Source organism: Heterodontus francisci, chromosome 1 (genome assembly GCF_036365525.1).
Source record: "Heterodontus francisci isolate sHetFra1 chromosome 1, sHetFra1.hap1, whole genome shotgun sequence".
Classification (NCBI taxonomy): domain Eukaryota; kingdom Metazoa; phylum Chordata; class Chondrichthyes; order Heterodontiformes; family Heterodontidae; genus Heterodontus; species Heterodontus francisci.
In genome coordinates this window covers 177,466,432-177,486,968 of record NC_090371.1, presented here as the reverse complement: position 1 = coordinate 177,486,968, position 20,537 = coordinate 177,466,432, and the positions used below count along the sequence as shown (strand labels likewise).

At 43.7% G+C, this 20,537-nt stretch overlaps 1 protein-coding gene across 1 annotated transcript in view; it reads left to right on the top strand.

Annotated features, from left to right (window-relative positions):
- The window catches only part of cfap299 (cilia and flagella associated protein 299), a 947,170-nt gene that overhangs the window by 144,732 nt on the left and 781,901 nt on the right, over positions 1–20,537 (top strand). The window lies entirely within an intron of this gene.

The window sequence follows — 20,537 nt, the reverse complement described above, 5'->3', positions numbered from 1 at the left end:
TTGCAATGTAAACAAATTAACATAATAATTTAATACAATTTATAAACTTGAAAGCAAGGCAAACAAACATGTCTAACTGATGTCTTGTGCGAAAATGGTAATTGCCAGTTATTTCCATCAAACTGTAAGAAATGCACTTCAGCACGCTGGAACAGCACTGATTTTTTAATATAAGTGCTTAGTTAACATTTTGTTCTGCTAATTGTTCTGTGTGAATAATAATGGGCATTTTATAAGTAATTAATACCATCAGGAATGGCTTTAGGTCACATCAGTCTCAAAATGAAGTCAATATTAATGAATATTCACATCATTTTCGAGAAACCTGATTGGTCTTAATCATCGAGTGCGTTCTGCGTTCAGTGGCTACTGCATGCACTTAAAGAAACTGGTGGCAAGACTATGGAAGATTGGCCAGCTGGCCTTATTTGCCTTTTCCTGACAAATTGTGGGCTCCAGCAGCCTGCCCCAGAGGCAGCTCACTGGTCGTGATAATCATCAGCCTGCAGCATTGGCTGAAGGCCGCAGCTAAGTCGGGGGGGATGCAATTGGGATGGAGGCGAGCACGGTATTGCAGCAACCTCTGATTTTAATGTTTGAATGAGTGCTGATATCCTAGTGTGTTGCAGTGAAAAAAATCCCCACTTTTTTGAGTTGACATAAATATAAATAAATATATTCATTCCAACAAAGCTTCCAATTTTTGCTGTACCTCTCCCATGGCCTTAATATTCTTTCTATCTTACAACAGTGACAATTTATTGGCTGTACAGCACTTTGGGATGGTCTGAGGTTGTGAAAGGTAGTGTATAAATGCAAGTCTTTAATGGAATGCCCAGAAATGCACACAGTACTCCAATTGTCGCCTAACCAATGACTTAACAGCCTTTCCTTCCTTTTATATTCAATATCCCTATAGGTACAGAAAATAATCAAAAAGGCTAATGAAGTACTGGCCTTTATATCTAGAGGGCTAGAATACAAGAGGGTAGAAGTCATTCTTCAGCTATACAAAGCCCTGGTTAGATCACACCTGGAGAAGTGAGCAGTTCTGGGCACCACATCTTTGGAAGGATATATTGGCCATAGAGGGAGTGTAGCATTGGTTTACCAGAATGATACTGGACTCCAGCGTTTAAATTATAGGGAGAGATTACATAAAATTGGGTTGCATTCCCTATAGTTCGGAAGATTAGGGAGTGACTCGATCAAAGTTTTCAAGAAATTAAGGGGAGCAGATAATGTAGGTAAAACTATTTCTGCTGGCTGGGGTTCTAAGAATGAGGGTGGGTAACATAGTCTAAAAATGAGAGCCAGACCTTTCAGAAGTGAAATTAGGAAACACCTCTACACACAAAGGGTGGCAGAAGTTTGGAACTGTAGTCCATAAATGGCAATTGATGCTCGATCAATTGTAAATTTTTAATCAGAGGTTGATAGATTTTTGTCATCTATAGGTTTTAAGGAATATGGGCAAAGTTGGATATATGGAGTTAGGTCGCAGATCAGCCATGATCTCATTGAATGGTGGAACAAGCTTGAGGAGCTAAATGGCCTACTTCTGTTCCTATGTTCCTATATAATTCCATTTGCCTTTTACACCCCTTCCTACTTACAATTCCACCTTTAAAAATGTATGCATTTGTACCCTTAGATTTTTCTGTCCTTCCTCTCTTATGGCTTAGGGTATACTTCCTTTCATTGTTATTTTACCCAAAGCTTTCTATATCACATTTCTCTGCAGAAAACTGCATCTGCCACCTATTGCGCACTCCACTAACCTATGTCCTCCTGGAGTTTCCTGTTTTAATGACAGTTTGCCCACACTTGTCACTACCCCAGGACCTGTGGTTATAGAATGCACGACACCCACCTGCACATGTCACAGGAAACCTGTCTTTATTATTTCCACTTCACAAGAGAGGCTACCACAAATTTTGCCATGTACAGGAGTCACTGCACACAATTTGGACAGCAGTGATGGTTCATGCCATTGGATTTGTAATAAACGTTTAAGCCACCACAGGTGATAGATCCAAGTTTAGGCTGTTGACTGTCCACAGATGCATTAATAAATTGCAAGAAGCAACATCTTCATCACTGTCACTATGGAAAGTAAAGGACATGCTTCCTGGTTGCCAGGCTTCATAAGAGTACATTTTTGTAAATGGCTCTCGTACTGCATAGACCACTGAGCTTTGTTGTCCCCTCCTGATGTGCAATGTGTGCTGCTGTCCACTGAAAAGGTGCCCTGAAAAGCCACAGCAGATAACTCCTTGGACTATTTCATGTAGTAGAACCTTGACAGTGATCAATAAGGGGTTGGTTGCCCTGAGGGGCCCAGATTCCACTTTGTGGCTTAACATTGACTTGCTTTACACTTTAATTTTGCCTAGCATTTCTCTCCCACCCCTCAGACACCTAACACTGGCAAAGGCTGACAAGTCATTTGAATATTTAGAAAGTTTTAAACAATATTTGCTTCCATATGCAACCACTGAATTTTAAATGTGCATAACTCTTCAAATTTGAGCCGCTGGCTAGATTTTGTGCACCACCATTAGCCTTGTGGCCTGCGTATTGCCAAAGCTGTGCTGGAAGTTTGTTAATTATTCAAATAAGCTGACTGACAAAATTGGACACAGTCAGCTCAGTTTGCTGTGAACCAACTTGACCTTGGTTAGGCCAGCCATTTCCAGCTCAAGGTTTAGAGGTTTAGTCACAACCAAGGTATGACTAATTGGCCTATAATCTCCTGGTTTATCCTGTCCACTTTTTTGAATAGGATAATTAGAAATAGGAGCAGGAGTAGACCATTTGGCCCATTGAGCCTGCTCCGCCATTCAGAAGATCATGGCTGATCATCTACCTCTATGCCATTTTTCCCCACTATCCCCATATCCCTTGATGTCATTAGTATCCAGAAATCAATCGATTTCTGTCTTGAACATGCTCAATGATTAAGCTTTCACAGCCCTCTGGGGTGGAGAATTCCACAGATTCACCACCTTCTGAGTAAAGGAATTCCTCCTCATCTCAGTCTTAAATGGTCTGCCTCTTATTCTGAGACTGTGTCCCCTGGATTTGGACTTACCAGCCAGAGGAAACACCCTATCCACATCTACCCTGTCACGCCTTGTAAGAATTTTGTAAGTTTCGATTAGATCATCTCTCTTTCTTTGAAACTCGAGAGAATACAGGCCCAGTTTCTGCAATCTCTCCTTGTATGACAATTCCACCATCCCAGGGATTACTCTGGTGAACTCCGTTGCATTTCCTCTATGGCAAGTATATCCTTCCTTGGATAAGGAGACCAAAACTGTACACAGTACTCCAGGTGCGGTCTCACCAAGGCTCTATACAATTGTAGCAAAACATCTTTACTCCTATACCCTTGCAATGAAGGCCAACGCACCATTTGCCTTCTTAATTGCATTGCTGCACCTGCATACTAGTTTTTAGTGACTCATGAACAAGGACTCCCAGGTCTCTTTGGACCGCAACACTTCCCAACCTCTCCCCATTTAAGAAATAATCTGCCTTTCTATTTTTTCTACCAAAATGGATCACTTCACACTTATTCACATTATATTCTGTCTGCCATTTTCTTGCCCATTCACTTAGCCTGTCCAAATCTCCTTGAAGCCTCACCTCCTCACAACTGACATTCCCACCCAGTTTTCTGTCATCAGCAAATTTGGAAATATTAGAATTGGTTCCCATATCTAAATCATGTATCTAGATTTGTAATCTGATTAGAATAAGAGGGTGATATATTTGCCACCATCTAATTCTATGACAGAACTCCCATTTCCAAAGATTTTGTAAAATGGTGGTTTGTGATTCCACTATCTCTTACAATATTCTGGGCTTGGTGACTTTTCTGTCTTTTTAAGTCCATTTAATGGCTTATATGCAGCATCTTTTTGAATACTTATTTTCAGTCATGGCTCTTAGGCATCATCTCTGATACTCCAACAATCTTAGTTTTCACAAAGTAAGGTAAAATTAGCACAAAATACTTGTTAGTACAATTCAGAATGGCAGAGATGCCTATCAAGTACAAAATGGCTTCTTCATCTCTAAGTGGTCCCATTGCTTTTTGAGTGTTTTTGTATAGCTTATAAATGACCTTGCAATTTCCCTTTGTTGATTGCCAAATCTTCTTTAACACTACCTCTTAGATTTCCTGACCTTACTTTTTGTTTTCTTTCTAGTCCTTTTACAATTCTCTCAATTTTCCTTTGCATTATCTCCCATTTTAAGCTTTTTTTAAAAGTATCTATTTTTTGTTCACATCTTCCATGAAACCTCTTTTCTTCTTGTTACAATGCATTTAAAATATACCTTATCAAGCTCAATTTTTAGTATATCTCACTGCTGGTCCATTACTTGATATGCCAAAGATTGTGCACAATCAAAAACAACGAAGAAGAAATAAGTTTAAACAATATAATTATTTAGGGTTTTAGGTTATTTAATTAAGCAGGAAGGTTTCTGAAAAAAACTCAGTCATCTCGGTAGCCTAGATATAACATTAAAAGAAGCAAAGACTAGCTGTAGAATTGCAAGTAGGGTTAAGGGTACAATCAAACTTTTCATAAAAAATTTGCTGTGGTTCCTTGCGTTAACATTTTCCATATGTTAACATCTTCCATATGTCGATGATGGTTTTCATTTAACTAATATCCTCACTCAGTTGTTGCTTATAATTGCGTTCTGCTGCAAGATGTTACACGTGGTGAAAATTTTCTGTGCTCTGTAACAGGGTGGGAGTATTTTGTGGTGTGTGTCAAATGGCTTGGGAAATAATTTTGTATCCAGAAGAAAGGAAGCATGAGTGTGCATACCGTATGTGTGCGAGAGTTGCAGAGGGACAAGGGTCTTTGATGGCAAAACCGAGTCTTTGAAGATATGAATCTTTCAGCCATTTTGTGGTTGTAATAAGCAGTACATAGCTCTGGTCTCTTGGTATTGAGACCACAAGTATGGTTGGAAAACCCAAAGAATTAACCACATTATTAAGATGCAACCAATTATATCAAATATGATGCAGCAACTAATGTTGGTGTGAATGCATGCTGTGTATCTGAAGCCTACATGTATGAAGGATGATGAGTCACGGCAAGGGGAGTTTATTTATTGAGTAAGCTGCTCAATAAATCATGACTGTCACACAATGAATTTGTTGTGTAACCCTGCTTACGAGTGGAATGAATTTGATCATTAAGTATTTTGTGCGCTCCAGAAGCATTGTTTACAATATAATAACTGCCACAAATGCATCTGTCCATGACAGTATTGGTAGGAGTGACCACTGCACAGTCCTTGTGAAGACGAAGTCCTGCCTTCACATTGAGGATACCCTCCATCGTGTTGTGTGGCACTACCACCATGCTAAATGGGATAGATTTTGGACAGATCTAGCAATGCAAAACTGGGCATCCATGAGGCGCTGTGGGCCATCAACAGCAGCAGAATTGTACTCAACCACAATCTGTAACCTCATGTCCTGGCATATTCCCCACTCCACCGTTACCATCAAGCCAGGAGACCAACCCTGGGTCAATGAAGAGTGCAGGGGGGCATGCCAGGAGCAGCACCAGGCATACCTCAAAATGAGGTGTCAACCTGGTGAAGCTGCAACACAGGACTACTTGCGTGCCAAACTGCGTAAGCAGCATGCGATAGACAGAGCTAAGCGATCCCATAACCAACGGATCAGATCTAAACTCTGCAGTTCTGCCACATCCAGCCATGAATGGTGGTGGACAATTAAACAACTAACTGGAGGAGGTGGCTCCACAAATATCCCCATCCTCAATGAAGGGGGAGCCCAGCACATCAGTGCAAAAGATAAGGCTGAAGCATTTGCAACAATCTTCAGCCAGAAGTGCCAAGTAGATGATCCATCTCAGCCTCCCCCTGAAGTCCCCAACATCACAGATGCCAGACTTCAGCCAATTCGATTCGCTCCGTGTGATATCAAGGAACGACTGAAGGCATTGGATACTACAAAGGCTATGGGCCCTGACAATATTCCGGCAATAATACTGAAGACCTGTGCTCCAGAACTTGCCGCGCCCTTAGCCAAGCTGTTCCAGTGCAGCTACAACACTGGCATCTACCCGGCCAATTACCACCCCATCAGTCTGCTCTCAATCATCAGTAAAGTGATGGAAGGTTTCATCGACAGTGCTATCAAGCGGCACTTGCTCAGCTATAACCTGCTCAGTGACGCTCAGTTTGGGTTCTGCCAGGACCACTCAGCTCCTGACCCCATTACAGCTTTGGTTCAAACATGGACAAAAGAGCTGAATTCAAGAGGTAAGGTAAGAGTGACTGCCCTTGACATCAAGGCAGCATTTGACTGAGTATGGCAGCAAGGAGCCCTAGCAAAACTGAAATCAATGGGAATCAGGGGGAAAACTCTCCGCTGGTTGGACTCGTACCTGGCGCAAAGGAAGATGGTTGTGGTTGTTTGGCAACCCATCCACAAACATTCACCGGCGCTGGCAATATGGGGCAGGGCTTTCCCGGTATCAAGGTCCGTGGTGGTCTCTCCCAGAGGCGTTTTCCGGCCCCCTCCGCCATGATCCCTGACATCAGGGGGTCTGTAAAATGCAGCCCAATATGTCAATTTATTGGGGTGATAATATTTGGATATTATTCTGAACTCTAGATGCAGTTTTGGAAATGTGTTGACAGTGGAAAATTGTGATGTTAATGAAAATTACTGAAAGGTGGTCAATTAAAGGGAAGTGGCAAAATAAGGGGAAAAACTTTTTGTAAGTGTTACTACCAGGTGATAAAGGGGTCTAGGGTTCCCTCTCAGCCTTCACCTGGTCATACTGTAACAGGGTTTAATTTTAAACACCGTTTTATTTTAGCTCCCCCTTAGCGAATCCTTGTTTACTAGCTTCCAATTATAAGGCAAGTAAACTAGCCAAACAAGTTTTCTTAGGTTTAAGGAAAAAAGGTTGAACTTTACTAAACTTAAACTCTAATCCGGTTAATGCCTACGGATATGCAACGTGCCCATGCTAGCATGCATATGTGATACACACATGCAGTTAGAGACAGAAAGGAGCAGAAGAAATAAAGTGGAAAATTTTGAGGCAATATCTGAAGATGGTTTTGGTTACTATTCTTCGAGCTTGCTGTAAAGTCCTTGGTTGTAGATAGGTGTTGCTTTTCGTTGGGGCTTGGTATTCTTCTTAAAACTTGTTTGATGTAGGTGGGTCTTGATTTTCGTTGAGGCTTGGTATTCTTCTTAAACCTTGTTTGATGTAGGACACTTTTCTCTCTTGAGGTTCATGTGTCCTCAGTGGGTCCAGAGGCTTGTGAGAAAGAGATAGGAGCAGACAGGAGAAGGCTTCTCACTGCAGGAGCAAACAGTCTTTCTGTGTTGAAAAGGACTGTGGCTAGTTCAAAAAATCCTTGACCATGTCTGTTAGGCATTTGACCAGCTGGTTTAACCAGTCCTGGCTTTTGTGGATTGTATCAGCTTAGCAGTCTCTGGAATGCTCTTCCTTACACCTTCAGTGTCTGGTGATCAAAAATTCATTGTGTTTTGAATGTGTCAGGAAATGGTCCTTTGTCTCCACAAGCACTGTCTGTTAGTGTGCAAATGCTTTTCAGTTAAGGGTCTGGCAGCCCTTGTAACAGGCCTTCTCTTCTTCCCAGCAACAGTTTAAAATCAATGTTCATATGACAAAATTAAGATGCTGCATTCTTGGCAGGTGGGGGCCTGCATGACAGAAGTCTCTTGGAAAGACCTAAAGAGACACCTCAACTCATGAGCACCTTTGCCTCCGCTAAAGGGGGAAATGGGAATTGAAGTGAAAGGTAGCCCAATGTGGAGGTATGAGTTTTCTGTGACAGAGCAGCCCAACACTCAACCTTCTGGCTACTGAAGTGGAAATGGCATTGCATGAGATGTTTGAAAGTGGATGGCCTTGTTTACCACAACATAACACAATCCTCATGGGCCAATATTGCAGGAAGTCTGAAAGGAGGTGTAGGCAACCATCATGCCACAGTTGACTGTTACTGCCACTGGATATGACAGTGTGTGATGTGTGTACTTAAATCTAACCTTGTGCTTCTGCTAGGTACTATCTGAGTGGCAGGAATATGTGAGGTTGCGGGCTGCTGCGTTCCAGTGGGAAATATCTTGGGACTTCAGTGGTCTTCATCTCATGAGACCTAAGTCCTGAGTTGGGTCAGTTATACACTGAACCACTTGTGCTGTTTCATAGGCTGCTTGGCTCTGCGTCCTTTCTGCCACATGTGCATCCTCTCCTGAGACATAGCACCATCATTTGTGTGCATTGTTATGCCACTAATTCCACCATTTGCTCTCCATTACCATTGATCTTTAGGAAAGCTGAACTAATAGGGCTACTTTTCCTGGCCCCTCTTTGGCTGGCACTGGAATTTTTGTTCGCTCATGGGATGTGAGTGTTGCTGGCAAGGACAGAATTTATTACCCTTCTTTAAGGGTAAGAAGGTGGCGGTGAGCAGCCTTCTTGAATTGTTGCAGTCCCTATGGTGTAAGTACACCCACAGTGCTGTGAGGGAGGGAGTTCCAGAATTTTGACCTAGCAACAGTGAAGGATTGGCTAGATAATGTCCCTTACACTGCCATCACCATCCCCGGGTATGTCCTGTACCACCGGCAGGACAGACCCACCAGAAGTGGTGGCACAGTGGTATACAGTAGGGAGGGAGTTGCCCTGGGAGCCCTCAACATCGACACCAGACCCCATGAAGTCTCATGGCATCAGGTCAAATACGGGCAAGGTAACCTCCTACTGATTACCACCTACTGCCCTCCCTCAGCTGATGACTCAGTACTCCTCCATGTTGAACACCACTTGGAGGAAGCACTGAGGGTGGCAAGGGCACAAAATGTACTCTGGGTGGGGGACTTCAATGTCCATCACCAAGAGTGGCTCGGTAGCACCGCTACTGACCGAGCATGCCGAGTCTTAAAGGACATAGATGCTAGACTGGGTCTGCGGCAGGTGGTGGGGGAACCAACACGAGGGAAAAACATATGTGACCTCGTCCTCACCAATCTGCCTGCCGCAGATGCTTTTGTCCATGACTGTATTGGTAGGAGTGACCACCGCACAGTCCTTGTGGTGACGAAGTCCCGCCTTCACATTGAGGATACTGTCCATCGTGTTGTGTGGCACTATCACCGTGCTAAATGGGATAGATTTCAAACAGATCTAGCAATGCAAAGCTGGGCATCCATGAGGCGCTGTGGGCCATCAGCAGCAGCAGAATTGTACTCAACCACAGTCTGTAACCTCATGGCCCGGCATATTCCCCACTCTACCATTACCATCAAGCCAGGAAACCAACCCTGGTTCAATGAAGAGTGCAGGAGGGCATGCCAGGAGTAGCACCAGGCATACCTCAAAATGAGGTGTCAACCTGGTGAAGCTACAACACAGGACTATCTGCGTGCCAAACTGCGTAAGCAGCATGCGACAGACAGAGCTAAGCGATCCCATAACCAACGGATCAGATCTAAGCTCTGCAGTCCTGCCACATCCAGCCCTGAATGGTGGTGGACAATTAAACAACTAACTGGAGGAGGTGGCTCCACAAATATCCCCATCCTCAATGATGGGAGAGCCCAGCACATCAGTGCGAAAAATAAGGCTGCAGCATTTGCAGCAATGTTCAGCCAGAAGTGCCGAGTTGATGATCCATCTCGGTCTCCTCCTGAAGTCCCCAGCATTACAGATGCCAGACTTCAGCCAATTCGATTCACTCCGCGTGATATCAAGAAACGACTGAAGGCACTGGATACTGCAAAAGCTATGGGCCCTGACAATATTCCGGCAATAGTACTGAAGACCTGTGCTCCAGAACTTGCCGTGCCCCTAGCCAAGCTGTGGCAGTACAGCGACAACACTTGCATCTACCCTGCAATGTGGAAAATTGCCCAGGTATGTCCTGTACGCAAAAAGCAGGACAAGTCCAACCCAGCCAATTACCGCCCCATCAGCCTACTCTCAATCATCAGTAAAGTGATGGAAGGTGTCATCAACAGTGCCATCAAGCGGCACTTGCTTAGCAATAACCTGCTCAGTGACGCTCAGTTTGGGTTCCGCCAGGGCCACTCAGCTCCTGACCTCATTCCAGCCTTGTTTCAAACATGGACAAAAGAGCTGAACTCAAGAGGTGAGGTGAGAGTGACTGCCCTTGACATCAAGGCAGCATTTGACCGAGTATGGCATCAAGGAGCCCTTGCAAAACTGAGGTCAATGGGAATCAAGGGGTAAACCCTCCGCTGGCTGGAGTCATACCTAGCGCAAAGGAAGATGGTCGTGGTTGTTGGAGGTCAATCATCTGAGCTCCAGGACATCACTGCAGGAGTTCATCAGGGTAGTGTCCTAGGCCCAAGCATCTTCAGCTGCTTCATCAATAACCTTCCTTCAATCGTAAGGTCAGAAGTGGGGATGTTCGCTGATGGTTGCACAATGTTCAGCACCATTCGTGACTCCTCAGATACTGAAGCAGTCCATGTAGAAATGCAGCAAGACCTGGACAATATCCAGTCTTGGGCTGATTACCATCGCTGAATCCCCCACTATCAACATCCTAGGGGCTACCATTGAGCAGAAACTGAACTGGAGTAGCCATATAAATACCGTGGCTACAAGAGCACGTCAGAGGCTAGGAATCCTGAGGCGAGTAACTCGCCTCTTGACTCCCCAAAGCCTGTCCACCATCTACAAGGCAAAGGTCAGGAGTCTGTTGGAATACTCTCCACTTGCCTGGATGGGTGCAGCTCCAACAATACTCAAGAAGCTCGACACCATCCAGGACAAAGCAGCCCGCTTGATTGGCGCCCCATCTACAATCATTCACTCTCTCCACCACCGACGCACAGTGGCAGCAGTGTGTACCATCTACAAGATACACTGCAGCAATGCACCAAGGCTCCTTAGACAGCACCTTCCAAACCCGCGACCTCTACCAACTGGAAGGACAAGGGCAGCAAATACATGGGAACACCACCTCCTGCAAGTTCCCGTCTAAGTCACACACCATCCTGACTTGGAACTATATCGCCGTTCCTTCACTGTCGCTGGGTCAAAATCCTGGAACTCCCTTCCTAACAGCACTGTGGGCATACATACCCCAAATGGACTGCAGCGGTTCAAGAAGGCCGCTCACCACCACCTTCTCAAGGGCAATTAGGGATGGGCAACAAATGCTGGTCTGGCCAGCGTCGCCCCCACATCCCATGAATGAATAAAAAAAAACTTCTGCAACTATCAAACACAATTTGTTGCTGGACTGCTCTGCCACATTCCTGTAGACTGATGCTTGTAGTTTAGGTTTCATGTTTCCCTGACTTGTTTTTGCCCCGTCATTCCTCCCCTAGCCTTGGCAAAGCTTTCAAATGGTGGGGGATGCTTTTCGATGCTTTCATAACTTCTATCTCCCTATTTTTGTAATCCCCTTTAATTCGACCTGTTCCTTTAAACATCCACATGGATATTTGCTTTCACTATTAGTATGCTCCCTACACTCATTCAAATCTGTACCTAAAGGTATGCTAAGGAGCTGACTTATTGGCCTATAATTTCAGGCATGCATTGGCCTATTTTCAGGAGCTAAATAGCCGGCTAAGCCCCCAGTATGTCAGGCAGGAAGTGTACCCACATTTCCAGCTGCAAGGCCACTGCCTGTCATATTGGGAAAGCAGGTCATGTTTGTGCAAGCCAGCAACATTTAAAGGGAGAAATTATTTATTCAAATTAAGGTCCTGTGCTTCTTGCAGGATACATTCCTTCCTGATTTTGAATGCCTCAGCATTCACATACTGGTCTGGATTTTGTTCTGGCCTAAAAGGCTGGGGAACCCTGCCTCAGCCTTTTCACGCCTTCCCACCCAATGCCCAGTGCGATTTCCCCCGGTCTTTTTCAAACAGTTCCAGGAGCCAGGATCCCTGACCCTTTTAGAGACGAGGATCCTGCCTCCGACAGCTGCCAACCAATCAGTGGTATGGTAGCTCTGCTTATTGGCAGCGCCACCAGGAGTGATGGCCATTTCCAGTACTGCAGAGGCCTCAGACCCAGGTCCAGCGCTGGAATCCTGGACCAGAGATAGGTGAGACAGGGTCGCTGGGGGCTAGTCCATAAGGCTCCAGCGAGACAGGGGCTGGGGGATGGTCGTGCAGTCCACGGGGAGAGGTGTCCCAGGGATAAACTATTTCTCGGTGGGGGTCCTCTGTGGGCCACAAATTGCCCATGAAGGAGGGAGTCCCCCTCCCCCCCAACCCTCAGGCCCTCAGGGAGGGTGCCTCGTGTGACAAGGCATCCTCCCTGCGCAGCAGAGGCACTCAGCCGCTGGGAAGATCTCAGCAGCGGCAGGAAGAGACCCTTACTTGGCCATTAATAGGCCTCTTAAGGGCCTCAATTGGCCACTGGGCAGGAACATAACATAAGAAATAGGAACAGGGGTAGGCCATTCAGCCGCTCGAGCCCACCCCACCATTCGGTGAGATCATGGCAGAACTTTAACTTCAACACCATTTCACTGCACTATCCCCGTATCCCTTCATTTTTTAATGTGTAGAAATCTATCAATCTCTGTCTTGAACATACTCAATGACTGTGCTTCCACAGCCCTCTGCGGCAGAGAATTCCAAAGATTTTCCACCCTCTGAGTGAAGAAATTCCTCCTCATCTCAGTCCTAAATGGCCTTCCTGCATCTACCCTGTCGAGCTCTTTAAGAATTTTGTATGTTTGAATGAGATCACCTCTCATTCTTCCATTGTTCTTTACAACTCAACAATCTATGACTTATTCAGCAAGTAGGCACATGGATCCAGGGGGACAAGGCCTGCATTACGAGAAAAGCAGCAGAGGAAAGGAAAGGCACATCCATTTACATTGGAGGCCTGGCAGGTGGTAAAGAGGACCATGGGGATGCTGGAAGCTCAGTTCAGGTGCTGGACTGGTTGAGAGGTAAGATCTCCTAAAGTAAACACCCAATAAAGTTGTAAAAATTGAAGTGATGTGCTGTTCTCTCCACGATGCCATCCTGTGGGAAGGGCTCGGCCTGGATTTGGTAGACGAGGTACCACAGCGCCAGTGGATCTTGACCTGCATGCTACCAAGTCTAGGGGTAGGGGCCCCTTAAAGAAATCCAGGCTCACATCCACTAGGGCAGCCAGAGAGCAGCTGGTGGCATGCTTTCAACCAGTTATAACCCCCAACCCCCGTAACCTCCAACTCCCATGTTAAACCGACTGAGTGAAACAGCATGAAGAAGTCTGAAAAGATTATATTGTGGACTAAACCCCAGGGGCTGTGAATTTATAGAATGGCAGGCAAGGTCATGTCACAAATAGCAGAACTTTTAGTCAGTAAAAATATGCAATTAAAGTCACAGCCAACAAACAATATCAATCTTGTTCAGAAAACAGATTGAGTAAACTTTCATCCAACAAACGATATTTGTTAAAAAATGTTGTATTCTGCAAGCATTTATAGTGACATGAAGGTTATTGGAGTCTGCCACTGGTTACCCTACTTCTAAGGTTCCTGTTTCACCGCTATGTTCGCTACAGCATATTCAAGTTACTATTCCCCAAAAATTCAGCGTAGATTCACAGCAGGAAGATCAGGTTGCAAAACGGCTGAAGTTATGGTCTATGTTACTGATCCTGCCATTTTAGGAAATTCAGCACCAATATCATAGTAACTGCTCTACAGATTCATTCCCATTGGTTTTGATGTATTTTTCCCAACTGGTATATTTCAACTGACCAACCATACAGACTTGTATTTCCTGCTGTCTAATTGTGCAAACAGACCTTCTTTCCTGCTCGTGTAATATCACAAATCTGAAAGAAAACTCAACTGCTATAATTGTTGCCCGTATGCAGGGAATAAAAAATGCATGCACCCAATTCTAAAAAAAAAATTCTGTATAGGACTTGCATTTTGAGACGTAACAGATTTTATGTTGCACTTGCAGACACTTGGGTATAAACCCCATGTGCTTGCATGCACTTCAGTAAACTGGTTCTACTGTTTCATTCTTAAAAGATCATGCATAACAACCAACAAAATTCTTCCACCCTGCTGAATAATGAGTTGGTTATTCCTGTAGTTATTATAATGGCTTGAGGTCTGGTTGGTTGGCATCCTTCTATCTATGAAATATGATGGACACGCAGCAAACAATCCATTTAGGTGGGGTGTCTTCTTGAGGTCGATGTAACAAAAAGGAAATCTTTTTCATTGATACTGCATATTATTTTCTTTCTTCATTCTTATTATTGAACCTTAGGAAACCAGTTGCCAATAAAGAAGTGACTCAGTCTTTTTAAGACTATATCTGTACAGGAACAGATATATCTGTAGGTTGTGAAAATTAAGCAAAAAGTGGTTTCAGTATCTGTAAACTTGCTAAGTGCAAAGTTAGTGTTGCTCTGTTGAGAGGCATCCCTTATATCCATCAATGTGGCTGTTGGTCTCCTGCTTCAGAGATGAATTTGAGAAGGTGCAAGAGGTTAGCTTGAGTAGCAAACATCTTTGTATTTGAGATCCTCTAAATGCCTGGCAGATTGATACAATTATGAGAGAGAGATCCATATTTGACTTTCCATGAATTTGGGAGGCCTTCAAAAGAGTTAGACCGTAGGTGGTAAAAATAGTGTTTCCATATACTAGCAACATAGTGCTGGGCACAATGGAGACAGAAATTTTGGGTCAGAAACCTTGTTCTGTAAAAAGGCTGCTGAGATGTTGCCCATAGTGTCCTCTCTATGTGTGCTATTTGAGCAGGAGATTCAACAATGTTAGCCTCATTAATGGTTCAAGAAAGGTTCAAGTTAATGGGAGCATGACTCCTTGCCCTGGCTTTTCTACTGGTTTAGACTGGAAGTAGGGCATCATAAGGCTGCATCCATAAAATGTGACACGTAGAAGTTAACAAAAGATTCCCAAACAGAAAGCACATGCTTTTCTTAAAGTTATCTGTAAGATGGTTAGCATGTGCTTTTTAACTTTCTTTTAATTTTATTCTTTCGTTACATTTGTTTAAGTGCTTTGTCTTTTTTATATTGTTGTTTATTTCAGGCTTTTGTTTTTACTATTTTTCTTAACATTTGGTGGAGTTTCATTGTCGTTACCAACAATGCACACTGGTAGCAAGAGGTCTGCTAGAGGATAATGAGGATTTCCGAAGGATTCTTTAGAGAAAAGTCTGTCTGTACCTGAGGCGAGTGGCACAGTCCCATGCCCAGATAGGTGGGCCCATGGACTCTGTCAGGGATATTTGGGCATGTCAGTAGTGATGTGTCTTTGGAACCTATGCTTGATCAGGAATACATTTCGACAGGTTGGGATTGTGCTGCCAAGATAGTATCTGGTTGCACCATCATAAAAGTCATTTTAAGACGTTGGAATTGAGGGAGCCCTCGTACAGTGAGACACAAATGCATAATTTGTAATCTAACCTACTGGCCTATATTTTATTCTTCCATGGAATTGGGGCATATCGCCAGCATGGAAAAAATCCTCCACCCAGCATTGCTATGCTATGCCATAAATGAATGGGAAATGTGTTGGAGGGTGTGTATCCCTCATTTGCATCTGCTTACAATACATTCGACCAAATGTGGGTGGGCATTCTGTATACCCTGCCTGCATGTAGATACAGATTGGGGCACAATAGAGCACATGCTCAAGCAATTTCGTTTCACCATATCTTTCAGGGTTGAGGGCCTCTCTAGAAATGTTTATGATTCCTTCATAGCAATCAAAACTGTGATCCTATTCATTAGCTAATGTTTTGGCAACAATTTATTTTGGTGATTCTGGTTGCAAGATAAATGTTGGCCAGAACACTGGGAGAACTCCCCTGCTCCTCTTTGAATATTGCCATGCAATCTTTTGCATCCCCTGGAACAGGTACACAATTCTTTGGTTTACTGTACCATCTAAAAGACAGCATCTACAGAAATGTAGCACTCACTCAATACTGTACTGAAGTGCCAGTGTGGAGTTCTGCCACTGACATAGTGGTGTGATGTATTATTTGGGTTTGGTTCTTGGGCTTCATGATGCATGCCAAAATTTGGAAGAAGGTCAGTTTTCTTTTTAGGGGGAGTAGGAAGCAATATACATTATTGCAGAGGGAAGACTTAAGTGCTACCAGGATTTCAAGCAAGAAACAGTTTCTTTGGTGACCACTTATGCCTTTCTCCTTTCATTGGAAACATCTGTCCTCTGGCTTTAGGAAAGAATTTGTGAATGAGGCTGCCAATAAGTGGCTTCCATTTGAAAGGAAAGTCTAAATGGCAACGGTTGAGGAACTGTGTCACATATGAACCTGGTTTCCTCACAGTGCAATTTCTAACACCACATACAGAATATGGATTCTATCACAACCTAAAGGCCCAAAGTTATAGTAACATGAATTTAAATTATAGTTACTTTGGTAGAAATTTTTGGTGCAAATTGGTGGACAGAGGATGGTGCATTTTCATGGTTGGGCCCCATCAGTCAACAAGCATTCAGCACTTAACGAAAATCAGTGCACAGGTTTACGTGCTTTGGAGTGGTCTGCATTAGCGCCTTTTAAGGACGACTGATCTAGTTGTTTGACGCTAAGTTCCACTGAGCAGAGTGCATGCTTCTGCCAGTAGAACACCAACTTTTTGTTAGGTTTCTACAAATGGTGTAGGACCGCAATTTAATTTTTTTTAGCATTTATTGCATATTCCTAGTTTCCCTTGTAAAGGTGATGATGGGTCTTCCTCTTGAACTTATGCAATCGGTATGGTGAAGATCATCCCACAATGCTGTTAGGTAGGGAGTTTCAGGCATTTGATCTAGTGATGATGAAGGAATGGAGATAGATGTCAAGAGATGATGGTGTGTGATTTGGAGGGGAACTTGGAAGTGATGGTGTTCCCATGTGCTTGCTGCCCTTGTCTTTCAAGGTGGTGGATGTCACAGGATTGGGTGTTACTGCTGAAGAAATCGTGGTGACTATCTGCAACTGCAGTCACAGTATGCAGGTGGTGAAAGCACTGGAAGTTCAAGGTGGGTTCTGGGCAGTCAGTTCCCTAGGGAATTCCTCACTGTGCACATCCATCCTTGGCATCTGTTGCCTTTTTATCCCCTAAATCCTCTCTTCAGCCTTTTAAGTTCCCCTGATTTTAACGGTGGGTGCAGCTTAGCCCAAATTTCAAGTTAACTAATAATTTAAAAAATTTCTGCCCTTTAGTTTAAACCCCATCCCTGACCTTACCTTGTGAGTTCATATAAAGATCTGGAAAAGACCTGGACCTGGAATTTCTCTCAAACTTGATATCAAGACCACATTTCTGCACTGGACTACATTGTAATAAACCATAAGACTCTACTTCTGTCTGTGATGTGCTGCTCTTGTTTTGTTCTGTGAGCTGTGCAAAAGATTTGGAAAAAATTTAGATCCAGATTTTCTCTCAAACTTGGCTTCAAATTCCTAGATTTCTCTTCACATCAACCAGCTTCTGTCTCTGATTTGCTACTCTTTTACGAAGTTTAAAGTAACTGTGATCAGTTTATAGCCCTTTCACCACCACTGTTGTGACCTAGAGACTTCAATCTCCTGCTGAGGCTGTGAATCGCCACTGGGTATACTGTGTTTTCAGCTTCAGTCTGTACCTGGCCTGGGACTAAGTACAAACCTCCGCTGCTTCTGGATTTTATGGTGTCCTCCAACTTCACTATCATCTTTCTGATCTTGCAACTGACTGTACACTTCCTGCATCCTCATTTCCCACAAAAATATCTCTGTTGGTGGCTGTGTCTTCAGCTGCCTAGGTCCTAAACTCTGGAATTCCCTCCCTAAACCTCTTGACTCGCTACCTCTCTGTCTTCCTTTAAGATGCTTTAGAACCTACCTCTTTGATCAAGCTTTTGGCCATTTGCCCAGTACCACCCTATGCAGCTCAGTGTCTAATTTTACTTTATAATGCTCCTGTGAAGTGAAGTAAAGCTCTATGTAAATATCAATTGTTGTTGTTGAACTGGTGGCTAGGGTGCCAATCAATTGGACTGTTTTATCTTAGACAGTGTCCAGATTCTTTAGTGTTGTTGCGGCAGAGCCCATTCAGGCAAGTGGAGTGTAATCCATCACACTCTTGATTCATGCTTTGTAAGTGGTGGAAAGACAATGGGGAGTTAAGACAAGAGACACTTTCTGCAGAATACCCAGTGCTGAATTTTTAGGCTCTGAAAGGGGCGGGCATGGAGGCGGGTTGATGCGGAATTTTGCATGCCGATTGGCATGCCAGTTCCCCGGCTCCATCCCGTCCCGAGCCATTTTCCCGGAGGCGGGGTGGGGGGTCTGGTGCGGCGGCATGGCTACCTACCCGCAAACGGCAGTTACTGATTCAACTACTTAAAGGCCCTCTGGAATTTTCAGTCAGCCTCCAGGTCCCCAGAGGTGTCAGGGAGCAGGGAAGCTGTCTGGAGGTGGCCTCCTGGCTACAGGCCAGGGGGCCAATGCACCATGCAGGCTTAGAAACCTTCCCCCCCACCCCACCTGTTTGACTTCAGTTGCAGCCACAAGCTGGAGGGATTCCTTCTCAACAATGGTGGCCAGGCTGCTGAATCTATTTTTTAAATTTTAATTATAAATATTTTGGCATTGTAACTAGCAGGATAGATAAGGGGGAACTAGTGGGTGTAGTGTATTTGGATTTTCAGAAAGCATTTGATAAGGTGCCACACAAGAGGTTATTAAACAAAATTAGTGCTCATGGGATTGGAGGTTATATATTAGCTTGGATTGATGTTTGGCTGCTGGACAGAAAACATAGAGTTGGAAGAACTGGTTCATGTTTGGGTTGACAGGCTGTAACTAGTAGGATACCACAAGGATCAGTACTTGGGCCTCAGCTAATTACAATGTATATCCATGACTTAGGTGAGGAGACTGAGTGTAATATATCCAAATTTGCTGACGACCCAAAGTTAGGTGGGAAAGTAAACTGTGAGGAGGACACAAGGAGGCTGCAAAAGGATATGGACACATTGAGTGAGTGGACAAAAATATGGCAGATGGAATATAATGTGGGGAAGTGTGAAGTTATCCACTTTGGTAAGAAAAATAGGAAAGCAAAATATTTTTAAATGGGGAGAGATGGGAAATATTGGTTTTTAGAGGGATCTGGGAGTCCTCTTCCACAAATCACAAAGTTAACATGCAGGCACAGCAAACGATTTGGAAGACAAATGGTATGTTAGCCTTTATTATAAAAGGATTAGATTATAAGAGTAAAGAAGTCTTACTATCATTAGTAATTTGTGAGACCACACCTGGAGTCCTGTGTACAGTTTTGGTCTTGTTACCAAAGGAATATATATACTTGTCTTGGAGGGAGTGCAGTGAAGGTTTGCTCAACTGATTCCTGGGATGAGAGGTTTGTCCTATGAGGAGAGATTGAGTAGACTATGCCTATAATCTGCAGAATTTAGAAGAATGAGAGATGATCTAATTGAAAGAGATACAATTCTTAAGGGGCTTGATGGGGTAGATGTTGCAAGGATGATTCTCCTGGCTGTAGAGTCTAGAACTAGAGGTCATAGTTGCAGAAGAAGGGGTCAGCCATTTAGGACTGAGATGAAGAAAAGTTTCTTCACTCAAATGGTTGAGAATTTTTGGAATTCTCCACCTCAGAGCAGTGGTTGCTCAGTCGTATATTCAAGACAGATCATTAGATTTTTGGGCACCAAGGGAATTAAGGAATAAGGGGAAATTTCAGAAAGGTGGAGTTGAGGTAGTAGATAAGCCATGATATTACTGAATGGCAGAGCAGGTTTGAAGAGCTGACTGGCCTACTCTTACTCCTATTTATTGTGTCTTTACGCTCTTATTCCTTTTCTGATAATTTGAAATTCACCACAGGCAGTACTATCTTTCATTAGTTCAAGAGATAGTTAAACTCTGCTCTTTTAAATGCCTTCACAGAATTTGTAATAAGACTGCATAAATAAACTATTAGTTACATGTTAAGTAGCCCACTGTAGGACTTGAGTACACAGTCAAGGCTGACATTTAAGTTCATTGTCAGTGGGTGCTATCTGGATGAGATGCTAATCTGTCTGCCTGTACAGGTGGACTTAAAATATACAATGGCACAATCAGAGAAGTTCAGGGAGTTCTTGGCAATGTTCCTCTCTCATCCTACATCACCAGAAACAGATTAAATGGTCATTCATTTTACTGCTATTTGTGGAATCATGTGTTGTACAAAACAACACTCACTAAATATTGAAATAATTAATTGTGCTCCTGTAACATTCGCAACATTCTACACAAATATATAATATAGTTTTGCCAGCAAGTCATAGAGTCATACAGCATAGAAACAAGCCCTTCGGACCATCGTGTCCGTGCCAGCCATCAAGCACTTATCTATTCTAATCCCATTTTCCAGCACTTGGCCCGTAGCCTTGTATGCTATGGCGTTTCACATGTTCATCTAAATACTTCT